This window comes from Mesocricetus auratus, unplaced genomic scaffold (genome assembly GCF_017639785.1).
Source record: "Mesocricetus auratus isolate SY011 unplaced genomic scaffold, BCM_Maur_2.0 Super-Scaffold_100707, whole genome shotgun sequence".
Classification (NCBI taxonomy): domain Eukaryota; kingdom Metazoa; phylum Chordata; class Mammalia; order Rodentia; family Cricetidae; genus Mesocricetus; species Mesocricetus auratus.
Window position 1 is genome coordinate 4,508,972 of NW_024429269.1, and position 17,664 is coordinate 4,526,635.

Here is a 17,664-nt window from a genome sequence, read left to right on the forward strand (position 1 = left end):
TTAAAATGAACTGTTTATATTATCTCAGTTGAGTCAATACATTATAATGTATTAAAATGGAAAGGTACAAAATTGAAATAAATACTTTCTGATTCATGTATAAATCTTTTTGTCAAGATGACTTTTATCGTCAGTACATGTCACAAGAAAACATTTAAAATGACACCAAAACAATCTTTGAAATCATGGTGCATGGAGGAAAAAGGTAAAGAAAACAACTGTTGGCTTGTTTTGGCATGAGACCTTGATACAATTTGGGTTCCCCAAAACCACGTGAAGGGTGATAAAATAGAAATGCTCAAAACTGACTTAAAAAAATAAACAGGCTTTACAAAAATCCTCTTTATTTTTCTGAACCCAGCCACTTCTCGACACAGTCTGCACTTACAGTAGATACATTCATTATTGTCCAAGGGAAGACAGCCGCTGCCTTTCACTTAAAGAGCTTGGTGGAGAGGCTGAAGGGATATGCTGTAGCTGAAGGTGAGTAGAATGTTTCAGGAAAACAGAAAAGTCTAGATGGGCTTCAGGAACAGCACTGAGCATGATGGGGTGAAGGGTCTCTGGGCGAGAGGTGGAGGTGGAGGGCAGGGAGGAGTCCAGTTCTCAAGCAGTGGAGACCAAAGGATGGAGTAGGGTTGGTGGTAGCCACCACGGGCATTGGGGATCTCTCAGCCTGAGCAGTCAAGGGTTTGTCCTCAGCCTGGGAACACTGCTCTGTCAGTGAGAGGTGGGCCCTGGGCTTTGGAGAGGGAGTGTGGTCACCTTTGAGGCACAGCAGCATCGGGGAGACAGGCAGGCTTCCAAAGTATGCCATGGGAGGGACTTCTCGCCTGGTTCTGACTGTTTAGTAGGTGGTCATTAAGGCAATAAGGACTTTAGCAAACTAGAAGTTAAGGACAGCTAAGTTCAGCCAGATCAAAGGTAAACAAAAGGTGAGAAGGGGGCCCTTTCTCCTCAACTACTTTCCCCAAGTCAGCAGGCCTGGCTCCTGGAGCGCGGATTTACAGTACGCAATAGCAGAGGGCTTGCCCTTTGGGAGGCTCCATGGAAAGAAGGCTCATCCAAGACTTGGGGCAACTTAATCAGTTTCTACTCTCCTGTGGTTTCCCGTGGTCGTGACTGATGAGTGGCAGGTGGAAGCACCAAGGTTCATGCAGAAGTTAGGTCAAGACCCCAGCTCTCATCTTGCTGGTACGTCTCATCGGCCTTGAACACCATGCAGCATGGAAAACCAGGCCAGATGCTTGAATGCACCATGAAACCTACACTCAGCTGGAGAGAGAGCAAGAATTTCAGGGGTCCAGAGTGGGCACCCTCCCCTGAGCAGGTGGAAGGATAGCTGTAAGGCCTATGGAACTATGAGGTCCCACTTGGCCTCTGGGGAGTAGAAAAAAGCTCTGTGACTTGAATCTGTTCAGAAGGAGACATGCAAAAGATAAAGGAGAGCAGAACTATTCTCTTCCTCCATGTTCTGGACAAAGGAGATGAACAGTTACCTGAAAATGCTAGGGGAACCTAACACAGCTACCTATTCTTCTGGGATAACTTCTGGCAAGAGGCTGAGTGGTCTGACTGCTGAGGCTCTGGAATGGAAGAAGTGGATCTGGGACAGTTTCTGCCAAAGGGTACAGCTACATATCCCCGAATAGGAAGGAGCCCAGTATGACCTGGGTAAAGCAGATAGATCAATCCCTCCCATCATCAAGCAAAAGGTCAGCAAAAGCTCTTTAGGAGATAGATGCCTGGGGTCTGCAGGTATAGCAGCTTGGAGATGCTAGACTCAAATTATCAGGATCCCTTTAAGGGACCTTGGTGGGACAAGACATTAGCAAGAGGAAACACTGTAATGACCAGCCGTATGGGGCTAGATCCCCATCTAGTCCCTGTGGTGGAAGCTGTCTTATTTGAACCCTAAGAAAAATAGGTAACAAGACTGTAAGAATTATAACAATAAGCCAGTGACAAAAACAAATGACATGCATGCTCTGGGGATACGAACAAAACAAGATTGGTGGCAAGTTAAGTGGTCACTGCTAAAGAGGACTGGTGGATGATACCCTTGTCTAATCCTACTTTAGTGCATGATCAAACCTATCCTCTAAGTAATACACAGTACAAAACAAACCTCCAAGAAGTGATCTAGCTTGCTCCTTCCTTTCCCTGACAGAATGGGCTCTGTAGAACTAGAGTCCAGCCATATTTCTACAGCCACTGGGACATTGCAGTCACTTTTATACTCTTTAGTCTATGCCCGTTCTCTGGCTTTACTCTCACAATGTTGAGAAGCAGGCAACACTCTTCAGAACTCCTGCCAATGAGCCCTAGGACATGGTACTCACGGCAGGCACCTTGTTGCTTTGCTAGGCTTGCAGGCATCCTTCTGAGGAGCCCACAGAGCTCAGGGGAGCAGCAGCCCTGGGCTGGAGTGCTATTGTGAGCAGCAGCTAGTGTGAGGCATCAGCTGCTGGCTAAGTAGTGTGCTCACCAGCCCCACCTATTCTTGGAAGAGTTTAAGACTATGGGAAAAAGAGGAGCTGTTCTAAAAGTTCAGAAAAAAAACTAACCGAAAAAAACGGAAGGTTTTTTAATGAATGCACAGAATGCACATGTACAAGGATGACAAAAGCTTACAACACATCAGAAGGTGCACAGGGAAGAATCATTTTTAAGATAGTGAGATTGTGAAAGAATGTCTGTCTGCAATTTCTATTATGTTATGTTTAAAAGAGAAAATAATGATAAATGCTATTACCAGTGCCAAGCCCATTATTTTTAGGGCATATGGTCCTAATTTGGAGTGGTGACAGCTCCTTTTCTTGATGAACCAAGTTGGATCTGTGGCTTACTGGCCATATAGGTTCACCTTCTCCCAGAGAGCCACAGGAGGGTAGTCCACAGCCATAGAATTTAAGGAAGAGCCGTGAACCTTAACATCTGTCACACACCTTGCAGGTGGTTGGGTACATCTCTTCTCAAGAGAACGTACCACTAAGGATGTCCAGGGTCCTTTCTGGGCCTCTGGCTAGGGCACAGGCTTCTCTTCAGATTATTGGTTGGGGACAGGAAGTGGCCCCTTGGGAGTAGGCTGGGATAGCAGTTCATTAAAGGGTTAGCGCCATTTAAAAATCTCCAACTCGGAAATCTGATCTCTCTCAAGAAGCAGTCCCCAGTCTAACTGGAATCAAAAACATTTCTCCATGTAGTAAGAAAAAAATGACTTTTAAGTCCTGGAGGCTGGGGCCAAGTAGGCAGGCCTTGTGGTCCTTATCCATGATGATACAGGAAAAACCAAAGGGCCTCAGCAGCAGACTGTGGACTCTGTTCTAAAAATTCAAACAAAAGCACATTCTGGATCAGATCTTTGTATGCTTTGGGGACAAATCTCAGGGGTCCTCCAGACCAAAAATGGCCACATAAAGAATGGTACCAGCCAGGCGGTGGTGGTGCGCGCCTTTAATCCCAGCACTGGGGAGGCAGAGGCAGGCGGATCTCTGTGAGTTCGAGGCCAGGCTGGACCGACAGCCTCCAAAACAATACAGAGAAACCCTGTCTCGTACCGTTGAGAAAATGACACTCATAGAATTCCTTGAAACTGCCATTTTGCATGAGGAAATACTCAGTGGCTTCTGGTGACTCCATGGAGATTAAATTTTACAGAGATGTACAACGAAGAAACAGAGAATTTAAAGTAAACATGAGGACTTACTTGGTTCAAAGGTCATGGTTTCCTGAGACAGACTAGTTTTTAAAAAAGCAATAGAATGATCTTTCTGGAATGAATGGAAGCCTCTAGAATGAAAACAACCTTGAGGGAGTCAGCAAGTTTGGGGAGGTGGCTTGAGGGTGGGGAGTTAGTTAGTTAGTAGTTAAACTATTGTGATTATTAAGGAAAACCCAGAGCCCGTCCCAGCAGGAGAGCAGGAAGGGCTGGACAAGGGTGGAGAGTTCACTTATTCTCATTACTATCCGGTGCCTCTATAAAACGCAGGTGAGTAGGAGATTGGCTCATTGGTATCCCACACCCTAACCTTCCTCACTTGGCTCATGCAGGCCTGGGAAAGTGGACCGTGAATGGTGCATTCCCATCAACCATGGCCATGGAAGATAGTTAGGAATGTCAAGCATGGTGGTTGGGGACACACCACACTAACTTCATAAATTTAAAGGAGCACTGTGAGTTAGCAGCTCTGTGTCAGAGAGGAACAAAGTGGCTCAACTGGTTCTTCTGAGTTCCCTTACTCATTATTTCTTCTCTCAAGGAATGGCTTGCCTCATCTGTGGAAGGAGGACACTGGGTCCTCAGGGCTCTGGCATTCAGAGTCTGAGGTCCCAGAGATGCTGTCAGCTGGAACAGACAAGAGTATGGTCTTAATTCTACGGCCTTGTAGCCAGAGAGAGTGAGGTTGCTCCTGGAGACTGGAGACCAACATTGGCACACTGGTACTGCTTGGCTTGAATCCTGGCCACAGAGAGCCTACAAGAGAGGAACGATGCTGCCATGTGTCTGTGGTCCCTGTGCAGCCAGTCTTGACTTTGAGGAAAAGGAGGAAATGCACTCAGTGCATTCCGAAAAATGCCCATCGGCAGCTGACAGAGATGTGACAGACACACACGCACACCACTGAGGACGTATGTGCCTACAAGGAAGAAAATGCCCGTGAAGGGTGTTCTGAGTCCTTATCGCTGAAGAGGGGAAAGACAGAGCTAGCCAAGAACTTCTTGTGATTCAGGTGGCCATTGGTTTCCTGCAAAGCCAATAAGCTCCAGGACTTTGAAAACTTAACTGTGATTTCAGCCTGTTTGCAGAGAGGTGAAGCGTTCTGCCCCAAGACAAGTAAGTGTTTGAGAAACACAGATCCTGGACTAACTACCACAAAGCTGGGAATACCAACTGCACATGTTGGATCCCAGCAAGGGGAGGGGTTGTCTAGCAGAGTCTTGGATGGGGAAAGATAGGATAGCAAACTGATTGCATACCCAGGGAATACACCAGCCCACCGATGCAGATCCGGCAAAGAGAGGACAGGATTTTAGAGCAAGGACTCAACTCCCTTGACCAAAGATAATGCCCAACTATTCCCCTCCATCGTATCCATGTGGGAACCATCTCACCCAAGAGATTTCCTGTGGAAACCTTGACATATAATAATCCCTTTAATATATGTATGTCTTCCCCCTGAGCAAGTCTGGCTGTCTGAGAGGGCGGGGGTGTCTCATGTTCTGTCTCCAAACAGCAATTCAGTCTCACAGGTAGTTCAGGACTAATTTTTGCTTTAAGTGCACTGAAGACCCAGGAAAAGGCAACTGTCTCCCTATCTGTCACCATCCTTCCTGATGTCGTATAGGAAGAAACTGGGGCCACTGAATTTTCTGCAGTCTTTCATGTGAATCTGGTGCTATTGCAGTCAGGTAAACCTTGCATCTCTTTCTGAATCCTTCAACATCTCCCATTGCCTGTCTGCCTAACTCAATATTTACTGGCTGCCTGTCTTTCTATCTACAATATATTATATATACTCTCATGTATAAAATATAAATAATTCTTAGACTCCCACTTACCTTTCTGTCCTTTCTTCTCCTTTATATAACTAGGATTGAAAAAAGGATGTTCCATGACATGGAAAGAAACCACAGTACTGCTCAGAGAGAGAGATCTCAGGGAGGAGAAATGCCCGCCCTAGTCTCCGGGGCCTGGTGCTTTAGAGCTGGACTGTACGGTGGGGCACAATTCAACAGAAATCAGCAATGGAGACACCTGTGCCTGATGGGTGAACTTCCACAACCTGGTTTTAAGGAACAGTAAATACAATAGAGATAGATAGATATGCTATGTTGAACCTTGAGTACTAAACACAAGTTATAAATAGAGTTATGCTAAAGGAAAGCAGACAGACATCGTTGGGACTAAGTCTGGTTGACAACCAGTCACCATTAGGATTAAAAAGTAAACTGGCCTGTTCACTGTGCACCTCCACAACACTTCTTAATGCACTAAGTACATTTTTAACCATGCAAAAATACACAACATCTTAACTAGGTTGTTTTTTTTTTGTAAAAAAAAATCAAACACCAACATTATGCATTTTTGTTAATTATATTGGTTAAAGTAACAGCCAGTGGCTGCCAGATATCAGATACATCATATACATATTTTTATACAGAATCTGGACAACACAACATTACACATCAGAGAGAGAGAGAGAGAGAGAGAGAGAGAGAGAGAGAATTTGTTCCTTTGTGGGTTTGTTGCTGTTCAATAAAAAATAAAGTAAAATGAGAAGCAATGCTAAGAAGGAAAACGCGTCAACAGTTAGGAATACACAGAGAGAACTGTTAAGCCGAAATACAGGAGGCAAAGAGTTCGTATTTAGGTCTCTGTCTAGAATGTTCTTCACTAAGAAACAAAAGAGCACAACAGGTGTATCGGTTTGGAAAAGCAGGGGGGGGTGGCGATAACATCATGCTGTCTTTTGCGCAGCACGTTTCCAGCGGTAAGGAAAAAAAAAATCACAAATCAATTCCAAAAGTTTCGTATTTTTAAAAATGTCCTTCCTTGCCCAGGAAGCTGAGTGATGCAGGGGTTGGGGCGGCTCAGTCGAGAGTCCCTGGCAAAGGTTGCGCCCAAATCATTGGCCTTGGATTTGTTGGAGATGCGAGCTGCTGTGGGAACTCACGCAATGGGATGGGATGTAGCTTGCTCCTTTAGGCAAGGTCTCCCTGGCACCAGAGCAGAGGTGCCTCCATGGTAAGTGCCACTAGCCAGGCCCCCATTCTGCCCCCTTAAACTTTTGGTGTCAACACAATCCTAAGACTTCAACCTGGAAAGCAAGCAAGGCCTTCAACACAAGCTATGGAAGCTCTGCCATGGTTATGGTTAGATACAAAAATGTGAACATCCAGATGTAACCAAAAATACAAAATCAGTTTCAATAGGATTTGATTTTTTTAATACCATTACAGTGCAAGGGTTTTCAAATTACAGTAAAAGTTATATGTCTGCTTACAGTAACTAGAATAAGTAGCTGATTTTGTTCTAGAATCAGAGGTCCCTGATAAGTGAGAATGCACCAATCGAAATCAACTCAGAAAAACAGATGGTGGTCTTAACAGAGACAGGGCGCTGCTGCCTTTGTCCCTTCCAATGCCAGGAACGAAAGAAGCATGGTGCTTTGCACAATTTGCCAGCACGTGGTGCCTGCTTCTTCAAAACCGATAACAATTTCAGCGAGAAAATAACTAGAAAACTGGGCTGAAGGGTGGAGGATCCTGAGGGAGTCCCCACATCACTGAGTTTTCCCCATGGTACTTAGAAAACAGAATGATTTAACCTCTGGGCCACATTGCATGGCACTTCAGTCCCTGTTCCAGGCTGTTGGGAGAGAGTGACACCACCTACTGGACAGAAAGAAAACAATAGAAGGAAGCAGGGAGGTTGGGGGTGAGGGTCCAGAGACCTCCATTTTGGTAAATGGATGGCCATGGCCAAGGAGACAGTGCCTCTCAGAGTCTCAGGTACTAGAAGGAAAAATGATGTCAAGAATCTAGAAGGATGTCTGAGAATGGTGCCCCACCTCCTGAGCCTCACCTTGGGGCAAGAGGCTGGAAAAGAGGAAGCTGGTTAAAAGAAGTGACCAGGCCCATGACTGGGACATGAGGAGAAACAGGAGACCTGTGGAAGACGTGACTCTTGAGACTTGCAGCATCAGGAGTATGGGGTGTGAGCCACTGGAGAGGCACCCTTTCTGTGACCAAGAGGAAGAGCAAACATTTGGCACTGGGCACAGACAGCAGTAGGCCAGAAGCTTACAGAAGCCACGTGCCCTGTCTGTTGGTCTTCGGCCTTCTTCATGAAGCCCCCCAGAGTCCAAATATGAGAAAGTCACACTACCCCATTTGATGGTGAACCTTGGGGCTGAATGAAAGGAGGCTATTTTAGCACAAGAGGTGCTTTGGATACAGGATTAGCTAGGCCTGTGTAGGATGCAGAGAACACTATGGACTGTGGTTGGTAGTACAATCCATTGGCTTCCTCCAAGTGACCTGTATAAATGAGCAGATCTACACATGTTTACAGCCAAGGAAAGAAAGAGGCCTCTATATTTCTGTATCATCAGGAAGTCTCCCTATCTTTGACACTGAGTTAAAAGTGGCTGTGTGAGTCCAGGAAGTACTCTGTGATTTGGTTAAAGTCTGGTCATTGGAGGAAGTATGGGCTGCCTCTAACACGTGTAGTACATTCCTTAATTTTGGCAAAAAGGGGCCACTCCTCCCTTTGGCCAGAAGGGACCTACCTCTGAATCCCTCTGACTTAGCTTTCCCAGAGTTAGTCACTAGACCATAGCCCACTCTACTAAAGTAGTCTGAGCCGTGGTACAGCCCCCACAGTGTGGTCCTTCGCATATTGTTCTGGATGCCTCTAGAGTGACTGTCCCCTCCCAGATAGCTGATGTCTGTGGACTTTGCTGACCATGGGTCTTCCTGTCAATGGAGGACTCTTAAAAAGCTGGTTTGCCTTAATAGCTTTTACAAATACTATAGTCTTCAATAAATCTCCAGAGTTCTGTAAAGACAGCCAGGCCTCCTCTCTCCAAATGATGCATCATTTAAGGATTTGTGATCACAGATGTGTTCACATGAGGAAAAGGACAGAATGAAATTAGAGGATAGAAGGCTAGGGAATGCACCCTAAAAGCTAAAAATCATACCTCAGGGCAAGTCTGTGTGGGTCATTCTTGGTACCTCCGATTTCTTGGTATCATTATGGAGTTGTTTGTCCCTGGCTGAAAGACACTCCCATGAATGATGATTCAAGAACTGATACTTTTGGTAATGGCATGGTGGCAAGGTAGCTGCTGCATTCCTAACTCTTGGTGTGGTTTGTATATCACCAAACTGACCCTGGAGTTTAGGGTGGTTTCTTACTTCATTGTAGTTGTGTGACCTCAGGCAGATCAGCTCTCTGACCTTCAGCCTTCTCATACTGGTTGGGAAACTGCTTAATTCATAGTTACTGGAGACAAAGCACACAGCAGGCATTCAGGAAATGCCATGGACAGCCTCATTTCTCTTCAACACATCTCACCTTCCTATTCAATGAAGTTTTACGACTTTGTATCAAAGCATGAGCTTAGTGACACACTTGTCTACTCCAAGTGGCTTTTAAAAGACAACAGGATTTGTGGGGTCCCTTTGTGCTTAGCATTGTTTAGTTTGGACATTAGTTTCTGAACATCTAATAAGGCTGACTCTCAACTTAGGACCCATAACATTCAGGTCTTCTTTCACAGTTAAACTGTTTGACACCACCAATAAAACAGGTTTATTTGTTTTTCCTAGCAAAATAAGTGTCTTGAACATGTTTACTCGAGCAATGAGCAGTTGGCTTCATTTTCTTTTTCTTTTAAATCAAGAAAAAATATAATTTATTTAATCTCCTTGGATTGTTACACTTATAAACACTAGAGTAAGTTAGGAAGGGAGGAGCTGAATGATGCCTCCTTTGCTAGATGAATGGGTATACTGACAGCAGAACTCTAGGCTAGCAAGGGATGTTAAAGAGTGTTGTCTGTATTTGCTGAAGAAGAAGTTGTGCTAGGGCTAGTGCAGTAGGCTGATGTTGAATCCAATGTCCCAGCTGCTGTGCTTGGACTGTGATGAGACTGGACTCTGCTTAGACAGGAACTATGCTTAGGGTGTTCCAGCATAGGTTTCCAGGTTCCATATTTCTCTTTAGAGAAGCCATTCTCAATCCACTTAGACAAAAACCACTGAGTGCATGCCCAGCAGACTTGCATGCTCCTGTTTGCCAAAGCGAACCAGGAAACTAAGGTGGAAACAATAACTCTTTCTTGAAGGCTTCAAGAAAGAACAATGCTATGTCTCGTCGCTATTAAACAGTGAGGACTTTTAAAATACTGCCTGCATTTGACCTGATGGACTCACTAGGAAATGAATACATACTGTTTGGGAAATAGGCATCTTTTAAGTGATACATTTAATGACAATGATACACACTGACTCCAGAAGACGTTTTTTTATAAAGTACTCCAGCAGAGACCTCAGAAATTGCCATGACAATAGAATGGAACAATAGACAATAGAATGGCAAAGAAAAGGAAACCGGAGGAATCAGTGTGGGCCCAAAAGAGTGCTGGGAACTGGTCTATGGCTTCTGATCTTACAGGATGCTTTTGAAAGTTGGCTAAGTAATGATAAGGCTGGTTTAACCCTTGTGTCATGCTCTTGTGTTCCATGCTTCTCTGGCCATTTCTAAGAGACTGTTCTTCTCCCTTGTTCTCAGTAAACCATAACCCTGCTCATAGGATATAAACTCACATGAATTCTATGCAACTCTAAGGCTCAGGGTGGAGGCCTATGGTCTATGACACTGTCAAAAATGATATTTTTGATATATTGGTACTCAGTAAATGGGACTTTCAGGGAATGGATAGGAGGATGAGGCCCCTGTGTTCATTTCCCAATCAGTGTCCTTAATTCCTAAAAGGTACCATCACCTATGGAGAATGCTCATGAGTCCTTTAGAAAGACAGGAAGCATAGACCTCATAAAACGCCATGTCACCTTCTCTGTTTTTGAGCTCAGTCATGTTAGATGTCTTCCTGTCTTTTGAACCCCAGAGAGCACCACTGTACTTAGTCACTTTGAACTAGATTTCTCCCAATGGACTGTGAATGTCTTGGGGATGGGTCTAGTCAAGCGCTTGGGATGTCTGTCTGGTGCTAGTGAGTGAGTGGTGAGACTGAGTTGGAGGCAGAATGAACTGTTTCAGGACTTAGGGATCTGGTGGAGCCCTTATCCTCAGAACAAGAAATCTCTTCCTTTAGCCTCAAAAGAGTAGCTGTTGGTTCTGATAGGAAGCATGAGACAAATCCAGCTGTTCGTGAGGCAAAGTAAGGCCCCAGCCCTTTACACCAGCAGATGCTGTTCAGTTTCTGTTCAGGAATTTAGGTTCCCAAAACAATGGTTACATTCATGCTCTGATCCCTTCTTGGCTGTGTGGAATGATCCTTCCAAAATGGCCTCCTGGGAGAGGTCTAAAAAGAACTGATCGATGAAGCAGGTTCTCATAGAATCTGTTTCAGGCAGTCTATCACTATCTTTGGAAGTGAGGGAAATAATTTTGTTGTCGTCTGTCAGGCCCAAAAGAATGTTTTGTGATCTCTTCTCTTGACCACTCCAACATTTTATTAGTCAGCCATTGCAGCTGTTGCAGGCATATTTATCTGAAGATCCAGATATCACTGTAGGGGTGAACCTTCACAGTTCACTTGGGAAACAGAAGGTGAAAGGCTCCATCAATCAAGAAAGGAGTTGTGATCAGAGATGAGGTGGGAAAGGCGAGGGTGCTTTGCCCAAGACACCTAACCCTGTGTCAAGATTTTCTGTTATTAATTGAGGGAAGCAGGGAAGGTTATTTAACCTCCCAAGTTTCATTTTCCTCTGTTAAATGAAGCTGTAACCTGTACTGTTATATACTAAGGTTAATCTGAAGGAAAAGACATTGTAAGAAGTTGAAGTCCACCTATTCTGGATGGATGCTAGGCTGAAAGGGCTGGGTTCTTATCTGCTGAAAAAACCTTGGATTGTGGGTTGGTGACAATTGTTGTTTTTAGGAAGATTAAAGAGGGAATGACCATAAGAAACAAGACTGAGAGAAACTGAGGCAATTTAGTGACTACTGTTCAAGTGCTATGAGTGCCATCCTCTGCATCTCACTAGCTATGTTCAGGCCCAAAGTCTATCCTCAAGGCTAGGCTACACTTGGAATTGGAGAATGAAGCCTTGTGCATGCTGGAGACGTCTTGCTTTCACATCAGAGAGGAAACAATATTATCTTAAGTAAGCAAGTGATAACATGACTGATGTCACAGATAACCCTAGTGGCTCATCTCTATGCAGCCCATAAATACTTCAAAATTTGATCCACATGCTAGCCTTTCCAAAGCCTTTGCTTGCACTTCTGCTTAGAAACACTGTGTCTTTCTGCAGGAGCCCACGACACTGTACACGTGTCTTGTGTTCTGTTTCATATGGTGTGATAGTTTTTTGTGTGTAATTATCACCCTTATATTAATTGCCTTGAAATGCATTTCACATTTAGATCTCCTATAGTTCTAGCTCTGTGCTTGATATAGAAAATATTCTTGATTGTTAGATGCATTTTCAATGGGAATGGTTTTTTTGGCAGGAAATTCCTATGAGGTAAAATAGATTCATTATCCGACAACCTGCCGTTTCAAGGAAGGTCATAGCATGGCTGACAAAATGGTCTGAGTAGCACTAAGTCTAGAGTTTCTACTGTGGCTATACAGCACCTTGAATTTGGGGTAAAGAAATACTGGCATTATTTGTCAATGGCATTGAAATGTTCCTGCTGCACATGGTTCAGTGGTCTACAACTCCCTCAGACCTAAACATTATTCTTCTCCAAAAGTGGAGCACATAGAAATCAGCAATGGATGAGGGAGTCAGGGGTGAATCATAGAGTGAGCTATCAAGAGCAACTAGGAAACTAGGAAGGAGAGCATCTCTTTCTGGAAGGGTTTCTTCTTGGGATAGTGTCTTCTCCCTTTCCGGGGAGCAGTGATCATCCAAATTAGAAATAATAAGAAAACATCACCTGAAATTCACCCAAAAACAAAACTAACAGTAGACAAACCAGAGGAGGACCAACTCAGGTGGCAGAAATGAGCTGTCTGGTAAAAGAGGCCATTCAAAGTGATCATTTTTCCTCACTCCCAAGCATCTCCGACTTGCCTGGAATTTCTCTCACCAAAAAGCATGCCCATGAGGAAGCAGAGAGATCACTGCACAGGCAAAGCTGGTTGACCTTTTCAGAAGTCCTGTTCACATCCTCTCCTTGGTTGACCACTAGAGTCACTCAAGACCATTGGACATGCCTCTAAAGAAAGACATTCTGAACCTTGAGCTCTCTCTGAAAGATGCTGGAGAGCCCTTCTACTGGCCCTGACATCCTGCTGTCTGTGCTCTGGTGCAATGTGTGTAGGCATCAGGTAGGACAGCTCCAAGGGCAGGGAAGTGGCCCAGAACCTGCTTGGAAAGAAAAGGGAGCCTGGTATTTAAACTCTGGAAGGTTCTCCAGGAATGAATACCTACCCATGGAAAAACTTGAGAAACAGAGGCACATGGAAAGATGAGATATGGGTAGGTATCTCTGTTTTTTCTTGGTGCTGGGTGAAATGAGGGGTAGAAGGCAGAGGCAAGGAGTGGATTCCATTTTTCTCCATGGACTATACCATAGCTATAGAACCAAAAGAATACGTGATAATAGGAATTGTGCTTTCTATTGCTGAAGGAAGGGAAGAAGGAAGGAAGCAGGGAGGGAGGGTGGAAGGGAGGAAAGAGAAGAAGGAAGGAAGGAAGGAAGGAAGGAAGGAAGGAAGGAAGGAAGGAAGGAAGGAGAGAATTTTTCTAGCAAATACTTCTCAATCATTTAATTATTTCCAATGATATCTTAGACTCTTAGAAAGCTCAGTGAGATGGCAAATTCCTCAGAATCGAAAGCCAATTTTAGAAGTGCATGGCTATTTTACTTGTGGTGTGTGTGTGTGTGTGTGTGTGTGTGTGTGTGTGAGTGAGAGAGAGAGAGATATTCCCACACATACACACACATATATATATTTATCATTATGTTTTCCATCCAAATAAACACCAGTGTGTTCCACCTTCACTATACACTTTATCTGCATTTCAACTCATGGCAGACCATTATACCATAAAAAGAGAAACAGCTAGGAACTATCAGGGTGTAACCTAGCCATGGTTGTTTTCAGTGTCAGCCCAGCATTTGTTAAAGAGCAAATCAAACCTCCCTCAAATACAAGTTAAAATGTCAACCATTGAAACACATCAAGCAGTTCTTTATGATCATTAGAAGGAAAAAGAGAAAGAAACCCAACCTCTTATAAAATTGACTCATTGGTGTTTTCATTTCCTTGTAGCATTGTATATATTTATAGGGAAATCACCATTTACCCCATCCAACTACCTTTTTCTCCTAACTCCCCAGAGCTGGAGGATAGCAAGTCTAGAGTTTTGCAGAAGTATTATTATAAGGATATTTTACCTTAATTTTGAAACCTTTGTTCATCCCATTTCAAGTACATTGAATTACTTTGAGAAAAAAGTACATATTTTGGCCCAAGACACAGGAAAAACAAGGATCATTGAAGTATACAAATTATACAGGGCTTGCAACATAGACATGCCTAGTGAAATGAAGGTAATTTTGTCCAAACACACAGATAAACAGGATAAATTGAAGACAGTCCACCTTCTATTCAGGATCCCATGAACCTGTCCTGTTATCCATATGTACTCTCTTGGGAAACGTGAGTTTTTAGGTACCGCTGGCTTGTACACTGTGAACGGTTCCAAAGCACCATTCTTCATAACACATTGGTATGGAAGAGAGTTCCAGAAGATTTAGAGGAGAGGTGGATGCTAGGTACAGTAGTTCACCTCCAGATAGTACAATGTGACATCAGCCTAGAGAAAGCAGCAGCGTCAATAAAGAAAGCAGTCCAGTCGGACAGCAAAGCCAGGGAGTCAGTGCGTACTGTGCTCCATGCCACAAAGTGGAGACTACAAAACTATGCTGGACATAAAATAAGCAGAAAAGGTTTCAAAACAAAAAACCAGAAAAAAGCCAAATCAATGTTTCCTTTCCCCCCTATGCACAAACCTTTAGTTCTAAACCCAAAGAACAATGGCATCAAGATCAATCCTATTATTTATAAGATTCAGTCTGTAGAGATATTTCCATTTGGTCACTTGCATCCACAGAAATAAAGCACCTTTGAAACCAAGAATTGTTCAAGAATCCTAGTGTCTTATTCAATGTCTCAAAAAAAGTACAGTGAAAATAAGTGGAATAACTTATCAAATGGCCAACATAACAATATTGACTCTAGTGAATAGGCAAAAGGGCTCCCAAGGACAGTTCACAACTAAGAGCATAGAGTACAAGAAAGGCTATGACATTTCATGAATATTCTGTTATAGCTTTGAACTTTATTGCAAAGCAAAAAATATATATTTTATATATATATATATTTTATCTACATTTCACCTCTGACATTGTACACAACACGAAAGCACGGAAAACCAAAAGAATCATAATGAGGTAGATACAGAACACTTACAGATGGAGGCGACTAAGGATTTTAAATTTGGCTTAATACTGTGGCCACCAATGTCTGCCTTTTCACCAGGCCATCAGAAGCCCAGTGATCTCTGACTCTAAAGTAAGTCCCATTAAAAACACCTGCTTCAAAATGAAAAATAATTTTTTTAAGCCAGGGTATCAGATGTGTTCAATTGCAAATCCTAGTAAAATTAAGAAGACAAATGTGGTTTTTTTGTTTGTTTGTTTGTTTTTTTACTTTTGTTCTCTCTACCCTCACCCTGGAAGGAGTTTTAACTTATCTAATGAGGAGTAACCTGTCCTGTAGGGTTATTCTGTGTAGTCTTGCCAGGTGGGACCTAACGGTCCCAGGAGCTCACCAGTTAGGAGTCAGTGGTGAGTATGTCAAGGGGCTTTAATTCCCTGGAGCATTCGCACAGGGGTAGCCCCTAAGAAGAGGATGCCGGCCTTTGATACCCTTAGTACACAAGCTGTAACAAACCCAGCTTCGTTCTGGGATCTACTGCTTCCAGAAGAAGCAAGAGGTACCTGCCAGTTGGCATTTCAAGGCATCCCTTTCCCCTGACTATTTTAATTAGCAGTCCTTCTGATGGGGAGGCTAATGGGCTACCCACAAGGCCATCTTCCGCTTGCTTTGTCGCTGCCTGTGGTGGTGGTGACTACTACAGAGAACAGTTCCTCTATGTCCTCATGTCTGTTTCCTAAATGATAGGAACATGGACAGAAGGAAGGAGCAGGAGAGAACCCCAGGATTGGTGAACCATAAAAACAGCTCACTAGGGAAGGTCAGCTCAGACCTATGCAGATGGCAAAGAAACTGTTAACCATGGTGCATGTGACCAGAAAGTTCTACAGACTAAGATCAAACGGTGCAGAGGGTGTGGAGTTCCAATCTATCTATGGGGCTCCTGTTGAGTCAGATTTAAGTGGATGGCTTAATTCATGTTTCCACTTGTGACTAGATCCTGCTTTGGGTGAAATTTGCTCTATTAATAAATACTGGAGAAAGCTGCAGGCTTGGGGAGCCTTGGGCCTGAGGGAAGACTGAGAGGTCCTTGTAGAATGTCTGGTTACTTGGGGGACAATGGAAGAGAGATGGAAGGCCACCTGATATGTTCAGGGAGGACCCTGGGGAAGTGTGAGGGTGACAGGCCAGAGTTTGACTGGGTTGGTTCTTGTGTTTGTGCTTCATTGCCCTGGGGATTATAAGCACCCCAGGAGACTGTGGGTCTCCTGAGTACAACACCTGGTCCATGGACAACAAAAACCAGGTTGAGCTATGTGTTTAGAAAGTGCAACAAGAAGACTGGTTTGAGGAAGAAGGGAAAATCTCAAGGTTTCCAAAGCTTTGGAGATGTATGGCTATCTATCTCTGTCCAAGTGGGACCCAGGGCCTCTTCCTGCCCTTCTGGGCTCATACCAGGGAAGGCTCACAGTTGAGCTTTGAACATCAAACACTGGGATAGATAAGAGAGGAACTGAAATCAGTTCATATCTGAACAGAAGCCACCGCAAAGCCAGACAATTTCTCCAGCCTGGCTGGGGTTAGGGACTGTCTGTCAGAGCACTTGGTTCCCAGAGAATATGGCCAGGTGGGTTTGGAATGCCCAATCTTGTCTTCAGGAGTTCCTAGACCAGGCAAGACCAAGGGCACTTCAAAGAGTCCCAAGTACTGGGTCTCTGTCCCCTGGGAAACTCAAATCAAAGTAGATGCACTATAGTAGACAGCATTGGGAAAATTCTGAAGGAGGGCCATCTGATTTCATAGTACCCTCTGTGGGAAAAAGGAGAGGATGACTCTTGTCCTTGGAGACCTGTGATAGAGGACATGAGCAACACTGAGATGGTGATGTCTTCTTCACACCCTGAGATCTTACTGTGCCCTGTCCAGTGATACCCCAATCTGCACATGGGATGGAAGGGCTTTCATGATGGACAACTTCTGTGTTCAGTGCAGAGTTATTATTGTGTGTTCATGCATGTACACTGAGTCAGAGTGCTAGGAGGTAAGAAGCTGGGAGAGCTGCTGTTACAAGCACATGACGGAAGGGACTGATAGGGTCAGCAGAGTACATCAGCCTTCTCTTCCCCACCCACTAAGCCCCTCATCTAACCCACATGCCCATTTCTCTCCATCTCTCTCTGCTCCCTGTGCTTTCCTTCATTGCTTCCTCCAGCATCCAGAGCCGGAGACTGTGACTCTCGCTCACGCTTCCCACCCTGTTGTTGGGTTTGTGTTTGGAGCATGGTTGGCTTTCCCAGGCCAGAGCACATCAGGTCATCATTTGACTCTCACCACGGCACTTGCTCATCTTGCTGTCTAGTGTTTTCTGGTGGTGTGGCTCAGAGGCTGCAGCCTCGCCTCAGCATTTTAGAAATGGGAAAACAGAATCATATGGGAGGCAAGCAACCTGCCTAGGAATGCAGGGACAGGAACAGACAGTCCTATGCTCATGCCTACCTCTGGCTGCCAC

The 17,664-nt window shown here is 44.3% G+C and overlaps 1 protein-coding gene across 1 annotated transcript in view; it reads right to left on the reverse strand.

The window, feature by feature from the left end:
- The window catches only part of Xkr6 (XK related 6), a 247,263-nt gene continuing 229,599 nt past the window's right edge, over window positions 1–17,664 (reverse strand). The window contains exon 3 of the mRNA XM_005075265.4: window positions 1–17,664. This exon is cut by the window's right edge and continues 16,937 nt beyond it. The gene's annotated coding sequence lies outside the window, so the exon portion shown is untranslated.